General features: G+C 36.1%; 1 protein-coding gene across 5 annotated transcripts in view; it reads right to left on the reverse strand.

Annotated features, from left to right (window-relative positions):
* The window catches only part of pps (protein partner of snf), a 656065-nt gene extending 633076 nt beyond the window's left edge, over positions 1-22989 (reverse strand). For 4 of the 5 annotated variants that reach the window (XM_090386467.1, XM_090386466.1, XM_090386462.1 and 1 more), the window contains exon 1: positions 22144-22313. The gene's annotated coding sequence lies outside the window, so the exon portion shown is untranslated. Of the gene's footprint in view, positions 1-22143; positions 22314-22919 lie in introns of those variants that run through there. The other variant, XM_090386465.1, reaches the window with a different exon arrangement.
* Positions 22990-23291: the final 302 nt, after the last annotated feature.

Raw genomic sequence — 23291 nt, forward strand, 5'->3', positions numbered from 1 at the left:
AATATATGAGAGTGCTACATCCTTTATTAGACTAGACAAAGACAGTAGCAAATTTAAAATCGAGAAAGGAGTTTGACAAGGAGACACAATATCTCCGAAGCTGTTTACTGCTGCCCTTGAGGAAGCTTTCAGAAGATTAGACTGGTCGCAGAAAGGAGTCAATGTGAACGGAGACTACCTAAACCATTTACGATTTGCAGATGACATTGTGGTTATAAGCCACGATCCCAAAGAATTAGAGGAAAATCTTAATCAGTTATGCACAGTTAGTAAGGATTTTGGACTAAAGATGAATATGGCTAAAACGAAAGTAATGATGAACAAGTATGCCACGGAAAGGGAAATAATGATTGAAGGAGCAGTAATTGAAAAGGTGGAGTCATATACTTATCTGGGATAAGTTATTAGCTGTAATAATGATAAATGGCTGGAAGTCAAGAGAAGAATAAATTTTGGACGGATAGAATTCAGGAAATATAGTCACATACTGAAGAGCAATATCCCAGTTTGTCTGAAATGTAAAATAATGAATCAATGTATACTCCCCACCATGACTTATGGAAGTGAAACTTGGGCACTCACCAAAAGAATGGAAGAGAAGCTAAGAACTACACAGCGAAGAATGGAACGAATTATATTGGGAATCAGACTGTTAGATAAGAAGAGAAACACATGGATTAGGCAGCAAACTCAAGTAAAGGACATTCTTATCAAAACTAAAGAACTAAAATGGTCTTGGGGAGAACACATAGTTCGAAGACATGATGACAGATGGACTAAGAAAATAACAGAATGGTACCCAAGAGGAGCTAGAAGAAAACCTGGAAGACAAAGGCAGAGATGGATAGATGAAATTCATGAGTTTTTGAGTAGTAAATGGATGGCCAGTGCTCAAAACAGAAGGAACTGCAAAGTTGCTGGAGAGGCCTTCATCCTGCAGTGGATTGAAAATGGCTGATGATGATGATGATGAAGCTTCTGTCCTCCACTTCACTAAAGAATTCCTAATGTGTGAATGTAGATGCAAAATACTCATTCAGTTTGTCAGCTCTCTGAGCAGTATCAACAGTCAAATCACTGATATCAAATGGACCAATCAGATTCATCCCTTTCCTTTTAGTTTATATAAGTGAAGATGTTCTTGCTATTTTTCTTAGCATCTTTTGACAGAGGTTTCTCATAATCTGACTTCGCTTGCTAACCTCCTTTGTGACTTGATTACAGACTAGCTTATATCTACCATAGGTGTCTCCTGATAGTTTATGTGCATGGCATGCATTTTTCTTCTCTGCCATTAGTCTCATTAGTTCATCTCACATCCGTTTAGGCCTACAACTTATTTTTTTTAGTTGGTATGAAAATCCTAGTAGATTGTACAATTAATTCCGTGAATGTTAGAATTTGCTGTTGGTAATATCATCAGTTGGTCCCTCTGTATAAAACTTAAAAAATCTCTAATATCACTATATTCACCTTTATGAAAGCAAAAACCCTTCCCTTTACCCCAGATGGCAGTTACATCTTTAAATAAATCCCACATCAGTACACTGTGATCACTGCCATCTAGTGGTTCCTTTATCTGTACATTCTTAATGCATGAATAATCACTGCTGATAATCAGATCAACAGTGTTACTGCCTCCTATTGCCTCTTTAACATGCTGCTGTAGAAAACAACCATCCAATAAATCTGCAAAAGCCTTGCTAGTGTGCAAGTGACTGACTCACAAGTTCCAGTCTATATTCATCATATATATATTCATCTATATTCAAATTCATCCGTTGTCTCTACAGTTCTCCCAACTCCACTAATCACTTGGCACTCTTTGACTTCCTCTCTTTGCAACTTGACTTTCTCCAGTCCAACTTTCCTAACAGTGAGGTAATTTTCCTTGGTGATTTTAATGTTCACAACTCCAGCTGGCATTCGTTTTCTAGTCACACCGACCCAGCTGGTCGAGATGCTGAGGCTTTTGCAATTACTAATAATCTTGCACAGATTGTTTCATTTACCTTCAAGAATACCGGACAATCCGAATCATACAGCCAACAACCCTTTTCTCACAAACAACCCTTCTAAGTACACGATTGAAGTGAGAGGTCCTTTAGGCACTTCAGATCACAACTTTGTGATTGTCTCTTCTCCAATGGAGCCTTTATCTCATGGCTATTCCCAACCTAGTGATGTTTGGCATTACAAGAATGCAAAATGGGATGACCTGCGAGTCTTCTTTCCTTCTTTTCCTTGGTCGAATTACTGTTTCAAAACTTCTGATGTCAGCGTTTGCTCAAATCGTGTCAGTGAAATTATTCTTGCAGGAATGGAATCCTTTATCCCACACTCCACTTTAAAATCTTGTCCTTTATCTAAACCTTGGTTTTCCAATAAATGTACTAAGGCTGTTCAAGAGAAGAATGTTGCATATCGTAATTGGCTTGTTTCAAATTTTTCAGTTTCATTTTCTGCCTACACCAAAGCTCACAACAATTGTAAAGCAGTTATTAATCAGTCCAAACTAGAGTTTGAACAGGCTAAGAGTAGAAAACTTGCTTCTTGCCCTAATGGTAGCCGAGCATTTTGGTCTCTAGCCAAAGCTATTGGCCGCAACTTTTGCCCATCTCTGCTCCCACCTCTGTCCAAACCAGATGGTTCTGTTGTCACTTCAGCCAAGGATAAAGCTGACCTGCTAGCATCCCGTTTTTCTTCCAACTCATGTATTAATGATCTTGGTAAAACACCTCCCACCATTCCCAACACGCTCCATTCAATGCCTCCTGTGGTCTTCCGTTAAAAGGATGTCAGAAGGATTTTGACGAATCTTGATGATAAGAAAGCTCTAGGTCCCGATGGTATTTCTCCACTTGTTCTCAAAACCTGTGCTCCTGAACTTACTCCTATTCTTTGCCGCCTTTTTTCACTTTCTTATTTCAAAGGTGTTTTTCCTTCTGCTTGGAAATTTGCTCATATCCAGCCAGTTCCTAAAAAGGGTGACAAATCCCTCTCATCCAATTATCGTCCCATTGCAATTACTTCTACTCTTTTCTAAAGTAATGGAGAAATCAATTAACCGCCAACTCTTAAACTACCAAGAAACCTTCCGTCTGATCAATAATCGCCAGTATGGATTCCGCCAGTGTCAATCCACTTGTGATATTCTGGCTTATGTTACTCATTTATGGATTAATTCAATGCAAAGGTTCGGTGAAACACAAGTAGTTGCTCTTGACATCTCAAAGGCTTTTGATAGTGTTTGGCATAAAGGTCTTCTAAACAAACTTCCATCTTATGGTTTGCCAACGGTTTTTTGTAACATCCAGTTTTCTCTCTGATCGCTCACTGAGGGTGATGGTAGATGGCTCTTTGTCTTCTAACTTCTCCACTAATGCCAGTGTCCCCCAAGGTTCAGTTCTTTCCCCCCACTCTTTTTCCTCTTGTATATTAAAATGACCTTCTATTGACTGGAAATCCTATCCATAGTTTTGCCGATGATAGCACATTGCATTCCACTTTCCATTTTGAGAAACCTTGCCCTGCTCAATCAGCTTCAACTTCTCGAAAATCTGCTACCAATTCCTTAAATGCTGATCTTCAGGTAATTCTCCAGTGGGGTAAAGACAACTTAGTTGATTTCAATCCTTCTAAAACTTGATCTTGTCTTATATCTCGCAAAAAGGATTCTTCTGCTCTTATGCTTATCTTTGGTGACACTCCAATTTCTAGGCAAAATGATATACAGGTGACCCCCACTTAACGCTGATAAAACAGAGCGCTAAGTAAATCCGTGCTAAGCGAGCGCCGCATTCCCATAAGATAACATATGCATTTGTGAGTTGCGGTCGGTGCCATAGGATATTTCCTACTCAATAATAAATGGTAGTGAAAAGATGCACAAATGTCGATCAAAATATTTAATATTCAAATATTTGTACATATAAAATATTCTGGGTTATATATGTATATATTTAATTTTGATACTTAAGTATCAAAATTAAACTTAAAATTCCAATTAAAATCATGAATTTAATTGATCTAAATTGATTTAATTTAGATTGATGAATTTAATCATGAAAAATGTGTCGATTTTGATTTGAACTTTGGCCCTCTTCCAAATAAACTAAAAGGGGTATTAATTTAAAGTCCCTCACAGTTTAATTACCGCCCAACAATAAAGTCAACTGATCCTTTTCTGCTTTGAAACCTGGCATGTGTTTTTATTCTTTCAATATTAAACTTCTTTTAGGCATTCGTTTCCACAAAAGTCCTCCTTCATCTATGTTAAAAACTTGTTGAGAAGTACAGTATAACACATTATATCCCTCTTCAATAATTTTAACAAGTTCTTTTTTGAAAGTTTCGGCTCCTTCTGCACTTGTGGCTTCTCCCTGGATTTTAAAGCTATTCAACCAGCCCCAACTAGTTTTAAATGGGTCACACTTTTTTTTTTTTTAAGGTGAGTTTTCTTCAGATCATTATATTGGCTAATCTCTTTCTCTTTTTTTTATAATAATATTTAACTTAACTGAATTCTGCATTGGATATTATTTTCAATAAAATTAGTTAAAGTCTTTCCATTTCAATCCTAATAGCCGACCTAGCCCTAGTTGCTTGCAGTGGAACAGCTATCTTTTTCCCGCTGCTAAAATTAATTCTTTATTTTTTTTATAATTGTTCTTACAGTTAAACTTGCAAGTCCTAAATTATGGCACGGCGCCTCCGTAGCCAGGTGGGCAGGAGTGACAGTGCATAGCACACGCTTCTTGATTAGACCGGGGTTCGAGCCCGTGACCACCAAATATGGAGGATGCGGAAAGGTCAGGGAATGACCACCGGAGCAATATGGCCTTAGTTGCTAATGTTCTTAAAAAAAAAAAAAAAAAAATTATGGCACATCCGCTTGTCTTTGACTGGAATCGATTCACTTCAAAACGTCTAATTTAATTTTAAAATTCAGTCTTTTTCTTACATTCATAGTCTTCGTACTGCGCTCAGACGTTGCTTTTTCATTCTTATCGGCCATTATTAACTCTTCAAAAATGTAACTGCGTTGGTTACATTAATTATGATACAATGTTCAAGTAAACTGTCCGTTTCGTGTGATGTCTAATACGGTACTGAGTGATGACTAGACTTCGGATAAATGCATATAACGCAAATATTACAAGCAATATACTCGATCATTTTTTAAAATGTTGATCTCGGAACTACGTAACAAGTCACTATATTGCAATTAAATTAGCATGTGAGAAAATTTCACTGAGGGTGGAAAAATTTCTCAAGTCGACGTGGGAAACGTTTTAATGCTGTTATGTTATTCATTTTCAAGCTATCGACTCCATCAAATGAAACGATTTTGTTAAATATGCCAAAAATGCAATCTGTAAAAGAGTGTTATAGCGATGTGTGACAGCGTTATAGTCAGATACGGGTTATAATATAAGAACAGTGTTATAGCGAATCAGCGTAAAGTGAACCGCATTATAACGGGGGACTGCTGTATTTTTTTGGGGATTACCCAGACTTCTTATCTCTCTTGGCGCAAGCACATTAGAAATATTGCTTCCTCTGCTTCTAAAAAACTTGGTTTTTTAGATGCAGAGGAAGCAATCTCTTTCACTCTCAGCGTTACTTTTCTTCCAAACAGCAGCTCACTCTGTATAAATCGCAAATCTGCCCTACAGTGGAATATTGTTCCCACATTTGGGTGGTGCTCCCAAAACCTCTCTCAGGCTTCTTGATTCCATTCAGAAGAGCGCAGTTAGGTTAATTAACGATTCATCTCTAACAGAGTCTCTCCACTCGCTGTCTCATAGACGTACTGTTTCTGCTGCATGCCTCTTCCACAGATATTTCCATGGGTACTGTTCTTCCGAATTGGCTTCCGAATTCCGAGTTCTTCAGAATTCCCGCTCTCTCCTTCAAAACAGTCCGAACACGTGGAGCCACCAGCCAACATCCATTTACTGTCCAACTTCAAACTCACAGAACCAACTTTTTATCTTCCTCGTTTATTCATTCAACTGTCGTTTTCTGGAACAACCTTCCTTCATACGTATTTCCTGAAAATTAGTCTACAGAAGTTCAAGTCCAATATCAACAAATATCTTCTTTCATCTTCTCAACCTCCAACCCAAGCACGGTACTAAATACTATAGGTTCTAATACCTCTCGTGTTTGGGGTTCACATAAAAAAAAAATATATTTGGGACATTAAAATCCCACATTATAAGACACTCTGATTTACTAGCCCACTGTATTTCTCTATATAGTTCTTTGTTATACAGAGTCATTAGGCCTATAACACACTCATACTTTCAACTTGGTTTTCCCGTGCTTATGGCACACCAAACTGACTCAACACTGCACTGTCCACCCATGTCAACTGGATGCACTTTGTTAGATTTTAAGTGTTTCTTAACTAACAGCATCACTCCTCCTCCTCCCCTTCTATCCTTCCTGTACTATTGTACTTTACAAATTCCAATTCTGCATTCCTTATCTCTGTGTGACACCATGTCTCTGATATCCCAACAACATCAGCTTTTGATGTCTTTACCAACACCTCAAATTCATCAAATTTTTTACTATATGCATAGCATTGGTGTACATGCCAGTATACATGCACCTGTTCTTATTCTTAGTTACCCTAATACAACCCAGGTATTTACTTGTTCCATGATGACTCCCAGCAGTCCTTGAAATCCTCAGTACCTCACTTTCCAGGCTGCTGCTGCTGCTGCTCATTCCAATAGAAGCAGTGAGAAGAATAAAATAGAAGAATCACTTTCACCTCTGCTTGTGGCTACTATTAATCTATTAGCCTGTGAATCCCCCCCCCCAAGCTAGCAGTTTTCCAACCCACCTAACACTGCCTCAATAGCATCAGCAAATATTCTTACATCCTTTCTATTTAAGTGTACCAAATCCCTGTAGAAACACTCTCCTGTTAACTAGCACAGACAACGTTGAGAAAAATTCTACCCCATGAGCGTGGTATAATATCACCAAAGCCGAATTGATTGACAAGGCTCTCATCATGTACTCCCTCCTATTATGTCTGGGCAGAATTGCAGACACTTTAAAATTTAATCCTAATACGACTTTTTTTTCAACATTGATCTGTACTTCTTAAGTAAATCTGCAGATCTCCTACTCTTAATGTCATTAGTGCCAATGCGTACAACAATATCACCCTTTGTGCCATTAAAAGAGGATATCTGCTGTACATCATCAACTTTTGCACCTGGCAGACATAACTGGTCCTATTCCACCTATCCTTTTTACACAATATATTACCCATCTCCCTAATAGTCTCCAACAATAACTAGCTCCTGTGGGTCCAGCGGCAATCTCCAAGGCAATCTTCCAGAGATTGTCGCTGTGTAACCTGATGCATAAGAATGATCTCTGGTGCTGAGAGCTTGATGGGTCTCCCACTTTAATACCTTCAAGGGCATGAACCCGACTCTTCACACTCTCATAGGCACCGATTAGAACACTGCATTGGTGGCTAATTTCTTGACACTCTCTGCACCTGACACACACAAAAACATCCTCCTTGTCTAGATCATGTCCTGTTCTAGAAAGATCCACAAACCTTTCACAAGTAGCACATTTTTTTAGGCTGTGATGCGCTGGAAAATCGTGCCCCCTCGGTTCTCCCTCAAGCCACATGAGCGACTTTGTGCCCGTTGCTTTGCTGCTTTAGTCTGGGGCATGATATTCAATTGAATACTATTGATTAACAATGAAAATTAATAAGATTAATAAATTTAATTAATTAATTATCAATACTACATTATCTAATATATATTCCTAAATGCAGTGATAGGTATTATGCTATCTAGTTTTACATTAGAGCTATTTATTTACCACAATAAAAAAATTTGAATTCCATACCACTCGCTCTATACCAGCATTTCCCAAACTGTGTTCCGTGAGATGTGAACAAGTGTTCTGTGAAAAATCATGATTAATAATTATAAAAATAAAATAAATAAATTTTGCAAATTTGTAGCGTACACCACTTTTATATCATTATAATTTTAACTTTTTTTTTTCCTTTCGGTTATTAATATACTGACTAATAGACCTCAGAACACTTTATTTTGGCGAGCTTTTGCATACAGATGTATGCGTAGAGGTAATGACATCTACGAAAAAGTAGCAATGCTGTGATCTAATATGCCATTCATATGCTATTTAGTCTGGAGTGCATGGGTTGAAGAAGCAGAGGAAGCGTGACGATATCATAACTAAACTCACTTTCTTGTATAATATTTTTTTGATAATTATTAGTACAGTAATACCCCGAAGTTACGCGATAGGTGGGTCCGAAGAAAATCGCGTTAGTCAAATTCGCGTAAGTCGGGGTACAACTTTGCATATAAATACATATAAATTTTGCTTAATTGGGACCAAGGACTAACAAAAACACTAGTTTAGAAGAAAAATATTAATAAAATTGCAGTTCTTTATACATATTAATACAAAATATGTATTAAAAAACAAATGACTTACGTTAAAAAGTTATTTCGATGTCGATGGCTTCATAAAATATAGCAAATTCGTCTGACGACACAGCGCGTTCTTTTTTTCACGCAGAATTTCTTCGTAGCAAGCTAATAATTTTTTTATTCCTTGCTTTGTAGCTATAACGCGTTCTTCGTTGGAGTCTTATGTTTTCTAAAATTTTTAAGCCCTTTACAATTGAGCCCTTTTCAATTTTCAACCTGTCAAGTTTGCAGTTGTCATGTGCTTTTCGCCGTTGCTTCGTTTAGGCCTGTAGCATGTGCAATATCACATGGTCTTTCATTTCGCTCAAAGCGTTTCACAATTTCATATTTTTTCTCTATCGACAGAGGCGGACTGGCCATAAGCCTTACCGGGGAAACCCCGGTGGGCCAGTGTGATTTTGGCCATAAACCATAGTATGAGGCCACTATAAATTTTCCCGGGTAAGAATTTTTGACCCAGTCCGCCTCTGTTTATCGATAATTGCTTTTCTTTTTCTCTCTGAATCTGCAGTGTCTTCACCAGGACGCTTCCTTTTCACACCTTTTAATTAAGTATTTTACTCATTTTTAGGGAATAAAGCACAATTACAAAACGAGGAGGCACGCTTGATATGCATAAACAAAGCTGCGCGCATGTAGCAACTGAATAAACAACACCATAAAGGCAGAGATACACTATTAACACCTCACATTTCTAGGGGTTACTACCATAAAACAATAAAAATCCAGTTGCGTTTCTGCTAGTGAAATCTGTTATAAACTGGTAGTAAACTCGATCTAATTGCATTTGCGATTATACCGATAGCTGGAATTGTGTTGGTTTTTACGTTATTATGGTGAAATGTGTTTCCCCTTCACTGATATAAAAAACATAAAAGCAGCAAAGTTGAATTTTGTTCATCTTTCGCTCTCATTCTCGGCCGTCGCACCGTATATCGATAACATATGAAAAACGACCTTGAAGATAGTGGGTGGCAGCGTTGCCAAACGAAAAAAACAAGAACCGCGTAACTCCGAGTTCGCGTAAGTCGGGGTAGCGTAAGTCAGGGTATTACTGTATTTCAAAATATTATTATTAAAATAAATGATCATGGATTTGTGGTTGAAAAAAAGGAACTTTAAAAACGAGAAGCAAAGTACTTCTAGAAGTGCAATTGTGGTCGATGAAAATGAACACAAAATTACACACTTCAAAGTGAGGATGAATAATTGCAGCCTTTTTGTTCCCCAAAAATTCTAAGTGAAAAAACAGGAACCAACTAATAACATACCAAAACGAAAGTATAATGACAGTTATTTGAATTTCACATGTGTTGGAAATAAAGATGCCCCTGATGCACAGTGTGTCGTATGTAACAAAATATTAGCAAACTATTAGTTCTTTGGCTCCCACTAAACTTGTGTTTCGTAAGTGTTCCGTGAATATGTTGTGAGATGAAAAAGTGTTCCATGACTAAAAAAGTTTGAGAAAAGCTGCTCTATACTATAACAATGGCAGCAAGATATTCAAACGTAAAAAACTTAATATACGTAAAACAATGATTTTATGTATATTAAGTAGTAACCTAGAAAATCTCTATCTTAAGTAGTAACCTAGAAAATCACCTTTTTTATTTAAAAAAACAAACAGCCTAGCGGGAGTATTTGAATTGCAGTATCGACATCGACTTAAGCACCAGAATGTGCAAAACAGAAAATATGGAATCTCGTTAATTCAATAAACATATTTTCAAAATAATAAGATATGAGTGTGACGATAGCTTACCCGGATATAATATGATATAATATGACATATGACAATATAATATGACATATAATATATGACTACGGTATAATATGACATATAATATGACTTCATACCCGGATATAAAGTACGATATAATATGACAATAAAATAAAATGGCAAAAGTCTTCAAAAAACTTATTTCTTGTAGCTTGAAATTCACTGCTTGCACTTTTGATAACACTCCACAAGTGTCATCCTATGGGTGATTCTATTTACATGAGACAAGCACCCCCCCAAGCGCAAGAGTTATTATCTAAATTGTCAAAGTACAGCATAATTTATACTTCATCTTTCTTTTAGCATCGAGGTGATCTGCAATTGTTCAGTTTTATTTATTTGTCACTGCCTTTTTCTTCTCATGTAAGTTAGTGAATTTGTTTTCTGTACATAAACTAATGCTATGAACAATTCAACAAAAAAAATTAAATTAAGTGGTAGTGTAAAGAAAATACAATGTACTGATCACTTTTTCAAGCCTGCTGCTTATGGGCAGAAGGCTGCTGTTGGAACATTCAAGATCACTAAAGAATGCAATGACATTTATGAGGACTGTATCCTGGAAAAGCTTGGACATCAACATTGAAGGGCACTCCTAATTATGTCTATGCCATTGGATTATAGGTGTAGCATAAAGTTCTTCAGAATGATGACATCTATAAACTCATAACTGAAGTATGGAGCCAAATTCAAATTTTGATTTACTAGTGATTTCAAGGAAAGCAAAATCAGAAATTTCAAATGTTAATTCCAAAAAAGACACTTTTCTACAATTCACAAGCAGTCTTCAGTTGATTTTCTCGATGGACGTGCTATTCAAAATAATAAGTATAGGTATCTTGGGAAATAGCAGTCTTTAGTGATGCAAATAACAAAGAAATAAGTACTACAGAAGCATCACTTAAAATTGCATACATACTATCAAAACACTAAAACCTTTCACAGGTGGAGCTATTATTAAAGAAGTAAAGGGTTTTCCAATAGTAACGCTCGATGTTTGGCAACAGCGCATGACGAAGTCGACAGTCACACAGGTGGTATCTTTGGTAGCCGTATTCAGTTAGTCTCTGCATTTTATTATGGAGCGTTACACAACTGAGCAACGAGTCGAAATTGTAAAAAAATTATTATCAAAACCAATGTTCTATTCGTCAAACGTTTCGTGCACTCCGTGCAGTTTATGGTGTCGATGAACGTCCTTCAGAATCCACAATTCGCCGTTTAATAAACAAATTCGAAGCAACTGGGTCTGTGGCAAATCTGAAAGTGCCTGTACGTCAGCGAAACGCAAGATCCGTTGAAAATACTGCTGCAGTCCGGGAAAGTGTGCGTGAGAATCCGCAACAGTCCATTCCGCGTCGGGCTCAAGAACTTGGCCTGTCTTCGACGACAACTTGGCGAATCCTGCACAAGGACTTAGGGCTTCACCCTTATAAAGTGCAATTAACCCAACAACTAAAGCCCAACGATCATGCGCAGCGGCGTGCATTCGCTGATTGGGCGCTAGAGCAGTTGGAGGTCGATCCTGATTTTGGGCGAAAAATAATGTTTAGTGACGAGGCTCATTTCTGGTTAAGTGGCTTTGTTAACAAGCAAAATTGCCGAATTTGGAGCGACGAAAACCCACGGGAGATTCATGAGGTCCCACTACATTCCGAAAAAGTTACGGTATGGTGTACACTTTGGTCCGGCGGAATAATCGGTCCGTATTTTTTCGAAAACGAAGAAGTAGTGGCACTTATGGTCAACGGTGAGCGATACAGGGCTATGATAAGAGTTTTTTTTTGGCCTGCAGTGGATGGAATCGATCTAACAAACATTTGGTTTCAGCAAGACGGTGCTACGTGCCATACGGCACGTGATACAGTAACACTATTGCATGAGAAATTTGAAGGTTCCGTTATATCGCGAAATGGTGACGTTAATTGGCCGCCCAGATCCTGCGACCTAACGCCACTGGATTTTTTTCTCTGGGGCTTTCTAAAATCCAAAGTCTATGCTAACAAACCACGGACGGTTGCCGCCTTAAAGGCCAACATTAGGCGCGTTATTGCTGAAATTGAGCCACTTTTATGCGATAACGTCATCACCAATTGGGTATCCAGGATTAACCAAAACAGACAAAGCCGCGGCGGACATTTATCTGATATAATTTTTAAAACATAATGTTAACACATATACTTCATAATAAAAAAAAATAGATCACTATCACTCTCACAATTTGTTTTATTGCGTTACAAAAATCGAGCGTTACTATTGGAAAGCCCTGTAGTAACACCGGTACTAGGGAGGTTAATGATAGTAATCCATCTATGATACTTCAGTAAGACCCAGATAAATTAGATAAAGACTTAAAAATGGTAGTCTAACATCAAAAAGTATATTCTTTCATCTTCTCAACCTTCAACCCACACACTGTACTAAGTACCATGAGTTTTAATACCTTTTGTGTTTAGGATTTAAATAAAAAAAAACAAAAAAAAAAAAAAAAAACAAGTAAAATCATTATTCAAAAATTAAAAACATAAACAAGATGTAGTTTCAATTGTAAAACACTGACAGCTCAGTCCTAACGCTACTGCCTGAAGAATTTAGGTTATTTCAGAAAATCTTTTAATTCAAATTTAAAGGGAACAAAGATACCTGTAAATATTTTTGTTTACAATTACACGTAGATGACTCATGGGACATGGCTAATACAGCCCAAATGATGGTATCTATATATATATATATATATATATATATATATATATACTGTATATGAGTATGGCATTTGATGATTTTAGCATTACAGAAGAAATGTTTACAGTATTTCATTTCAATGAATGGAAGAATTAGAAGAAAAGATATAATTCTTTTAAGAGGTATCTAGAATAGGAATCTTTGCTGATGAATAAGGTGGCTTGCATAACTACTTCTTTCCAATGAATAAGCTGGTGTGCCTAACCCATTATTATACCCAACTATGCCTGGACATAATAATGGGTTTATTACTCTTGGTAATGAAGATGCTGCATTTTCCACATTTACCAGATAACCCACCAAGAGGATGTATGTGCAAAAACTAAAGATTTCACTCATGTAATGGAACTAGCCATAAAAACAGTGAACTAAATTCATGGAAAAAGCCTCCAGCACCGCATTCAAAGTTCTTCTAGAGGAACTTGATGCTACTATGGGGACCTCATTTTTAACGTGTAGATTAGGTGGATGAGAAGAAGGTAAGGTCTTATGAAGGTTCATATATCTCCTTCCAGAGATAAAAATATTCCTAGAATCAAATAAATTATCAAGAACTGATGAGAATTGGCTTGCTCATTTAATGTTTCTAACAGACATTAGACTGAAGTTTAATGAACTAAACATGAGTTGCAGAGAAAAGATTATTGCAGTCAATGCATTTATCAGTATTAGGACCACTGTTGTTTTTAATTTTCATAAACGACATTGATGAAGGGATAGAGGGCGTGATGTCTAAATTTGCAGATGATGTTAAAATTGGTAGAGTAGTTAATGATCACTGTCAAGCTGAGCTTCTTCAGAGAGACCTAGATAGACTTCAGGAATGGTCAGAAAAATGGCAGCTGTGCTTTAATCCAACAAAGTGTAAGGTATTACACCTGGGAAACAGTAATCCCAAAAAAACTTATTCACTTGGTGGAGTTCAACTAAACCCAGTACTGGAGGAAAGGGACTTGGGTGTTACGATACAGTCAGACATGAAATTCTCTGAGCATTGTAAACAGGTTGCAAGGAAGGCCCATGGTGTCCTATCGATGATCTATCGAACTTTTGCAAGTAGAGATAGGGATGTGATAATCCCATTATATAAGGCTTATGTTAGACCACACTTGGAATACTGTGTTCAAGTATGGAGACCGCACCTAAAGAAAGACATCGAGCTTCTTGAAAGGGTGCAAAGAAGGGTAACTCACCTGGTGAGATCGGCAAAAGGGCGTCCTTATGAAGAAAGACTTCGAATATGTGGGTTGCAGAGTTTGGAAACTAGACACCTTAGAGGAGATTTGATTGAGGTGTTTAAGGCTCTGAGAGGCATCAGCAAAATTAATGAGGACAAAATTTTCAAGATTATAAATGATGCTAGAACTAGGGGACATAAATTCAAGTTACGGGGGGAAATGTTTAGATTGGACTGCAAGAAGTTTTATTTTAGCCAGCGAGTTATAAATTACTGGAATAAGTTGCCTTCATGGGTGGTAGAGGCCGACAGTTTGGGGAAATTCAAAGGTCATCTGGATAGTACTTTCGGGTAAGGGAAGCGCATAGGATGATAGGTTTAATTTATTATTTTTTTTTTTTTATTAATTATTATTTTTTTTTTTTTTTATTAATTATTATTTTTTTTTTTTTTATTTTTTTTTTTTTGGCTGGTGCAGCATAAGCCATAGGCTTTCTTGCACCATGCGGCCGTTACTAATACTAATATACCAGACCATAACATGCACTCACATTTTAAGAAGAAAATTCTGGGAAAAATATATATTTTTTTAAATACAAATTCCAAGGGCTTAATAATAAAATGCCAGTGTAAAATAAAGCTTTTACTCATTGTAGAACAACAATGCTTCATCACTACTGTTACACTCCTCGAGTTATGGTTCAAATCATAACGATGTTATGGTCTGAACTTTCACTTTCTTGAAAGCCACAGCAACTGGCTCATATTTCTAACTCTCCACTTTTTCACCTATTGGAATATGGGAAAACAGTTGGTCACTTCATGTGTCTTGATGTCAAATAGTGATTTGGTACGTCAATCAATTTGGTCCACTCCCTGTGCATAAATACTTTTAACAGGTTTGTTAATTCAAATGTCCAATGGCTGTAGTTGATTTGCTAAGGCCTGGAATTCTAACTCTGTTTAATTTGTCCTTGTTGCTTTTGCTACATGTGATCCGAAATGATCACACAAAAGAGCTACTTTTTTTAAGCCTACCCAGACAGCAAAAGATAAAAACATAACTGCACATGGCTACAATACTTTCCAACTGTAAGATGCCGGGGAATTTTAGTCACCATTTTCCAGGTAAAAAATAGAAATGTAATTCTTCTGTTTTGATGCTGTTAATGAAATTTTATTTTGGTGTATAAAAAGTTATCTTTAAATAAGATGTTTTATTGTTCAGAAAGGTATTATTTGTGATTTTTCAAATTTAAATCTAAACAGTTTTACTTACAAGTTGTTTATAATTAGAGCTTTCACCTTTGGAAAAAAAATTGTAGATTTTTAAAACTTTGTATAAAAAAAATATCTATTTTCTGGGGGGGGGGGGGGGAATGAAAATACACTCGTATAATTATTTTTATGATTACTATGTTAAAACTATGATTATATTAAGTTTCCAATTGTCCAACAATTTATTGAAAAAAGAAAAATCACCTTCAGCTACATTGTAAATGAAAATCAGACCTTGGATGTTCTAAGAAGTTGGAGACCCCTGGACTATTGCCACTTTTCTCACAGAAGCAAACAAGAATATGGACCTCTTAAATATTTTATAATTAAACACACATATTGCATACCATTCCTACAAAGAAATGGTATACAACAAAACATACTATCAAATGGGCCACTTCTGAAGCAAAGAATTTTTTCAAAGGAGCACATGAGGAAAATAAAAAATTTTACTTTTGTCATAATAGTTAACATGTTCACTGCAAGAACACAAACTTGTGTCAAAGTTAACAGCAATTATTGTGCCATAATGAAAATATGCATCCATTCAATTGCAATCAATAAATGAGTGCTGAAAAAGAACAGCACATAAAGAACTGAGTGATACCAGCACAGTGAGTGAACCAGAGACTACTGCATTAAGACGGATTTTGCTCAGCATCAATTGCATTGTCTAGAGTGTGCTATAAAAGCTGTACACTTGGTTCACATTTTCTTATGTTCTTTGCTTAAGTTGAAATTAATTTATCTAATTTAGGAGTTTTTCTTTGCTTATGTTGAAGTTATTTTATCTGGTTTAGTATTTTCCAAAAAAAAAAGGTTTAGTTTGTAAAAAACAAAACAGCATCCTTTGTGTATCTACTGATAAAATTTTGTGTAAAAAGTGTTTTCCTATAAAATTTTACCCTAAAGAATTATAATGGATCCACAGCCAGGGTCATCAGGACTGAAAAGGAATTGAAGCTGATGACACTGAAATTAGTCATTTCTAAACTGATGACATTGAATCAGCTCTTTATAATATGTCATCTGATAATGAAATAGAATTCTATTCAAGTGATGCAGATTCTGAATCTTGTTCAAATGCATCTGTTGATGTTAGAATGCTACAAACAACAAATGTCGGCATTACATGGAGTGATGATTCTTTACAGATGAAAACCATTTACTAAAAAGCAGTGCCTACTTGTTCCAGTGGCCCAAAGAAGTGCTCCAAGGCACACAAAAAACCCTTTTCGTAAATATAAATGGCAGCAAACAGGTTAATATGAAATCTGCTTGTTTCTATTGATATTGCTAACTTCATCAACATTTTTATACTAGCAGATCTCAAATGGTAAAATAACCTTGAAAGTGTTATCGTAGCACAATTTTTGTAGCAAAATTTCTGAAATCAGAAAATTTTAATGCTATGCTGCATCATAACACTAGAATGCTGTATTAATTTTCTTGGGAAACTGTTGATTCTGTGGGCCTCAAAAATCTTGATGCTCGTTACAGCCTGCCAATGCCTGATCAAGCTCTGTCTATATACACCTGGCATGAGTGTAGCCAAGTGGCCAGATGAAAATCCAAAGTAACTCACTTTGGATTTGAACAGTGCATATTCAAATTCTCATAATACCGCAAAATGTGATAGTTCTGAAAAAAGAACACTACTGTCCCTCCATCAACAGAGATTCGGCTCACACTCACTTTTAGGAACTACTACTACTTTTCTGCAATTCAGCCTAAAAGTATTAATATTGTTTTTAACCAAATAATGTCACAGGTGAATCCATTAGCCATTAAAAACTTAAAGGCATTGTTATAAGTAGTTTCAGGCTTTTCAGCTCTTCAACATCAGCCTCAATTAGCAAACTTGCATTGAATGAATAAATATAAATGTAACAAATCTAAATGAGTAATCAAATGGTTTGAAAGAAAAGCTTCCAATCAAAAGGATAACTTTGTTTGCGTGTGTAATATAGTATAGCCCCTTTTATTGGGTTGTGGTAGCTCATGCAGCAAATCAGAAGTGGGATACTATTTCAATGTAAATACTCGCAATCAATAAGAATAAAGAAAGAATGAATGACACTACTTCTTTTCTCATACTATAAAGAAACAGTATCCTGCTTCTTTTTTCAAACAATAACTGCTCTGTGTTGAAACAGATATTTTGAAATTTCTTTCTATTTCAACAAAGAGCAGTGTTATGAGTAAATTATAATTCTGTATTTGTTCCTTTTCATTTCACACTTCTTGAGATGTTATATGATTAAAAATGTTATTAGTAATATCATATAACTTGTGAATAACAGTCATTTCTAAACTGAGTGCAAGTCAAACTTCTGTCAGCGGTGGGGGCATCAGTGTTCCCAGAAAGCAGAGATAGAAAAAACAAAATAGTGGCATTCTTTCCATGAATGCTGTTTTCATTTTAAATAATACCCTGTTTCTTTACTATTTTGACAATGTTTTTGCCCCTATCCCTACCGTGCAAACTTCTCTGATCTTATGTAATGACACCAAAATACAGTAGACTTTCAGAATAATGGCACCTTCGGGGATTCAAGGTGCCGTTATTTTGATTTTTTCATTATCTAGAAAGTTTTATTTTTAATATCTTTAATGCAGAAATAATGAGGCTAAATAAAAAAATAGAGATTAGAATGTAATTTTATTAAGTGCACATAAAACACATAAACATGATCACAATCCAATGTCATTCTACCAATAATACACTTCTACTGATACCCCATTTTATTTTTTCTATTATATAAGTTTAGTCTGTGTGGGTAGAACAGTGGTATCGTCACCATCCTCCACAAACCAGGTGAAAAAGGCTCGGGTTCAAATCCCATCAATGACAAGAGGAACTTTTATGGGTTTTTTTCACTATGTGGCTGAGCTAGTTGGTCTCAGATGTCAATAGCAAGGTTTTTACCCAGAAATTGGGGTTTTTCATCCAACAAAACAGGCATATCAACCCAAGAACACGCACAATTTACAGACACAATACACGTGGATATATGAATTAACTTTTCGGGTGATCCTAATGTAATAGTTTGGATTATATCAAGTTTGTCGCTAAGCTTTAATGTTGTTTTTCTTTTCTTCGGTGTATGAGGTTTATTAACTTTAGGCGCCATAGTGAGGGGTTTTTAATTTAAAATAAATGTAAAACAGGGGTATAATCCATGATATCAGTACAGAATTCACTTTCAAAATAGCAAATGTAAACAAATACAGTAATCACCTGACTTGCTGTTTTCTTTTTTTCGGCACTGCAAGGCACCTACGCTGTATGTAAAATCCGATTGCAATGGGCCGTTAGCTCTAATGTGCCATTATTTTGACATTACTGTATAAATAAATTTAGTCTGGTCTCTGGCTTCCTACCATAATTGATACCATGTACCTTTCATCTTCGATGGACACCAAGTGGTGATAGTTTGCTATAGCTTACTTTTTTATGTGCTCTGTCCCATCACCCTAATTATTTCAGTTTTCTCATGGCTATGGAATTTATGTTAAAATTCAAATATATCGAAGTGTGCACCAATGATGCCTTTTATATCCCTATAAGTTGTCGATGAAATTATGCAAGTACTGTTTTGGAATTTAAGTGATGCTCATCTGCAAACAGCTAAGCCGAATCATGTCATGGCACGAGGTACTGCCAAGCCTAATGTATATATGGACAAACCTGCTGCATCATACCCTGCTGGCTCGCAAACAGAAACTCTGCGAAGGCTCTCCTCCGGCTAAACAACGAAGTGTATTGCTCTATGGACAATCTCAATCAAACTAAAAGGGCCAGCATACTGCATCTTTCCTCTCCTCTCACCCCTACTTTTCAGTTCATAAATTTGTGTGGTCACTTACCTTTCACATACCATGTAATTCTGGCATTATGAACTCATATGTATTGCTTCAGTAATGATAACAGCTCGAAATTATGTTAGCCTTTCATATCAATTATATGTATTTGATTATGACTGTTATTAATTTATAAGTATTGTTTTATACTGTAAGCCCCTATAACTGTTGCATTAGTTGGACAAACTTGTACCTGTCAGTGTATTTCATATCAGTACAGGGAGTACATCTTGGCACGGCCATACCAACCTGTCACTTTGTCTAGAATGCCTCTAAACAAACCTGTAACCACTGGCCTGTTATTGTATTTGTTGCCTCTCTATATTCTTTGGAATCCTGATCAACAGCTAATAAACCGAATTAATAATAATCTGCAGTCCCTGGGATACAGTACATTAAATAATGTAGTAGTGCCATGTGATGCAAGAAAGCAAGTGTATGAGCTTATGCAGCATCAGCCAAAAAAAAAAAAAAAAAATCACACGATTCCCTCCAAATGCCTGTCCAGTTCCTCCTTAAATTTATTCAACCTATCAACTTCCACAACAGATGGAAGTTTGTTCCAGCAATTAACCACCCACTGGCTAAAGGTAAATTTCTGCACATCTATTCTACATCAGTCTTTTATTAATTTGAATTTATGCCCCCTTAAGTTCGTAATCTGAACAAGTGGAAGGATCACATCAGAATTCAGCATGCTAAACCCATTCAAGGCCTCATACACCTCAATCAGATCACCGCGCAGGTGCCTAGTCTCCAGCCACTGCAATTTGCAGAACTTTAGAGCCTCTCTTGGTAAGAGTATTGCTTCATTCCCCTCACCAATCTTGTTGCCCTTCTCTGTACACGCTCAAGCAAATCTACATCCTTCCTAAAATGAGGCCTCCAGACCTGTACGCAGTACTCAAGGCGTGGCCTGACCATTACCTTATACAGAGGGACAATCACCTCCTTTTACCTGCTAGCAAAATTCCTATATATCATTGACAAAACCCCATGACCTGCCCTGGCAGCCTGTCTGCATTGCTCAGAAAACTTCATATCTGACTGCACAATTACTTCCAGATCTTTTTCATTTTCTACCACCTTAAGTGTAGTATCATACAGTTGGTACTTTTCTCTCGGGTTACTTCTACCCATATGCAGTACTTTGAATTTGTCAAGGTTAAACTTCAGTTGCCACTTCTTAGCCCATCAGCCCAAATTATCTATATCCTGTTGCAGTAGCACACTGCCATTACTAACTCTGCCAACCTTTGTATCATCTGCAAACTTCGACACTAAGCCTGATATACCTTCATCAATATCATTGATAAATATACAAAACAACAGTGCACATCTCCAGTCTGTGGGAACCTCCCCGAGTCCAAGGATGTTCTCATAATTATGGCTAAGGGTTTGCTTAGTTGCTTTGCCGCCTCCTTTAATATAACTGGATAGATCCCATCCACCCCAGGTGCTTTTCTTATGTTTAACCTCAACAATTTCTCCTCCACTTTGCCAGTTATTACAAAATCATTAAGTACCCTGCTACAATTTGATAACCTTCTGCCATTTTCAAACCTTAATAATTCCTCACGTGTGAATGTAGATGCAAAATACTCATTCAGTTTGTTTGCTATCTGAGCAGGATCATCAACAGTCGAACCATCGATGTCAAGTAGACCAATCAGATTCATCCCCTTCCTTTTAGAGTTTATATAAGTAAAGAAATCCTTGCTGTTTTTATTAGCATCTTTTGCCAAAGATTTCTCGTAATCTGCCTTCGCCTGCCTAACCTCCTTTGTGACCTGATTACAAACTACCTTATATCTGCCATAGGCTTCTGAGTCGCTTGATAATTTATATGCATCCCATGCATTTTTCTTCTCTGTTACAAGTCTCATTAGTTTATTTGATAACCATTTAGGCCTAAACCTTGAACAATATTTCTTAATAGGTATGAAACTTTTAGTAGCATCCACGATTAATTCCTTGAATGCTTCCCACTTAGAATTTATTTACATGTTCTTGACTAATAATAAGGTAGCCAGTTATCATATTACCGAGTATGATAAGCTATCACATAAAAAGTATTGCTTCAGAACATCAAACCAAATTTCAAGAAAGTCAAATATCGTGTGAATTATTTTTATCACATGTATCAGAAAAAATTGTGCATCCTTCTAATAATTTGTCCATGCCTTTAAATTTACTGAAACTTTTCACTTCCACAAGGTAGTTGAAGTGAAAGGTAGTTATATCCACATATAACTAAGTTATTACACAAAAGAACCACTGGACATCAACACATTTGTCCAAGACATCAATATCACCAGATTTGTTGAGAACCATATAAAAATTTTAATAAACTGTATACTGCTGCGCAAGTATACAGCAGCCTAAACAATACTTAGTTATCAAGACATCGCGAACGACATACTGGTATTGCTCATTTCCTAAAAAAAAATTCTCGACCAAATTCCAACCGAAATTAGTTTTCGTTCATTTTATTTGAATGCAACACTTGACCATTTGCTCAATACACGTTATTTCCAGTGCAAAGCTAATAACCACCAATTCTCAAACTATGCAGTTACGTTAGTGAATGTACTACTAAGAAGGAAGAAGAAAAATAAGACATGAATTCCTCAATTTTACACAGATTAAAGAGTTTATAATTAACGAATCCACTCTAACACGAGGCAGCACAAGACCTAAACAACAAAAGTAACCAATCAAAATACAGAACAATTTCAATATTCGCTTTCCTTCATAATTAGGCTTAAATATCAGTTTCCACTTACCTAAATTAAGTTGGTATCATTCCTTTTAAAATGCTTTCTGCCTCTTTCACCCTTTGCCTACACCGTGGAAAAGAAGAAAATTTATATTCATCAGTATTTATCTCCAATAATAAATACTATCGTACAGAAAACTCCACTAGCGATTATTAGGACTTGTACATCTAAACATTTGTTTCACGCCCAGCGAGCTTCTTTCGGCAGGCACGTGACTACATAACAACACTGTTTCTATAACTTAAAAAAAAAAAAAAAATATTGTCCTTTTGTCGAAATCAAACTGCCACTTATAAAAAAGATAAGTTTTATATGGAATATTCTGGATAAATCCAGTTGAACCTATACCCACTACTGGACACGAAAACAACCGAATGAAAGCAAAGATCCTATTGTCCTAGGTATTAGCGCTAACAAACGGCACTTTGGGTACGCATTTTGTATTTCCAACTTTACTCATAATTATTATCATCCGATTCGCACGAAAGTTTAAAAGCACAATTCTCAAAATTTCAAGCTTTTGAAATTCACTGACTTTCTCACTCATACATATTAAATATACATGAATAACATAACAAATGAAATGTATACATAATATAATAGAATTTCTCTGTAATTTATTGCGTACAATCCATTATCACACGCAACCTATAATTCCGGTTATAGTAATTTAAAAATGAATCCGTAAATACAGTACAATTTTATCGTATTTTCAAATTATAATTTGTCCAGATTCTTGAAGACCTGTAATTCTGATCGTATAAATTTAAAATGGCATTCACCATTACACCTGCTGTTGAGAGTTTCAAACGTTAAAAATGTGATAATTAGACAACTTGATCCCGAACCTTCAGTATTAACCCAAAATTTCCCGTTACAAATTTCCTGATTCCTGTTTGCTGTCCGAAAAACAGAAATAGTAACTAAAATAAGTCAAATGCTCATTTAGAGTTACAGTGATAACCTTAACTGGTACATCATCAACATGAAATCCAAAAAATAAAAAATAAATTATATTCATTGTTTACCAATATTATACTATAAGTAGAGGGTAAAAAAGACAATCATTAAACCGGAACGGGATGTTCAATTCAAGCTGATTTAACAGGTCTCGGGGATAACTACATCAGTTTTACTTTGAAAAACTGATCTTT

Source organism: Mastigoproctus giganteus, chromosome 12 (assembly GCF_048544385.1).
Source record: "Mastigoproctus giganteus isolate SK-2022 chromosome 12, ASM4854438v1, whole genome shotgun sequence".
Taxonomy (NCBI): Eukaryota; Metazoa; Arthropoda; class Arachnida; order Uropygi; family Thelyphonidae; genus Mastigoproctus; species Mastigoproctus giganteus.